The following is a 359-nucleotide window of genomic DNA, read 5'->3' as shown; positions in this document are numbered from 1 at the left end:
ATACAATATAAATATATACAAAAAAGTAAAAGTAAATTCAAAATAAATTGATTTAACTATAACAAAATGAAAAACAGAGATAATTAATAGTTATTATTATTAATATTTTGAGATCAAGTGTTTTGTGAGCTGGGCTTTAAAGTCCGAAATAGTAGGACATCTCCTTTGGGACACCCGTATTACAGTAAGGGTACAAGGGGAAACCTTCAGTGGCACAACGATGGGGCCGAGAGCCCTGTGGCTTTCTGAAACTGGGGGGCTCTTTTTGGGTCCCGGTCACCAATTCCATAGTGGGATATTAGACGTGCTTGTTTTTTAACCATGTTTGCACTGTTATTCTAAATGTTTTTAAAGACGAA

Source organism: Anneissia japonica, unplaced genomic scaffold (genome assembly GCF_011630105.1).
Source record: "Anneissia japonica isolate Jap-2015-1 unplaced genomic scaffold, ASM1163010v1 scaffold17136_len74041_cov174, whole genome shotgun sequence".
Taxonomy (NCBI): Eukaryota; Metazoa; Echinodermata; class Crinoidea; order Comatulida; family Comatulidae; genus Anneissia; species Anneissia japonica.
This window is presented reverse-complemented; position numbering follows the sequence as displayed.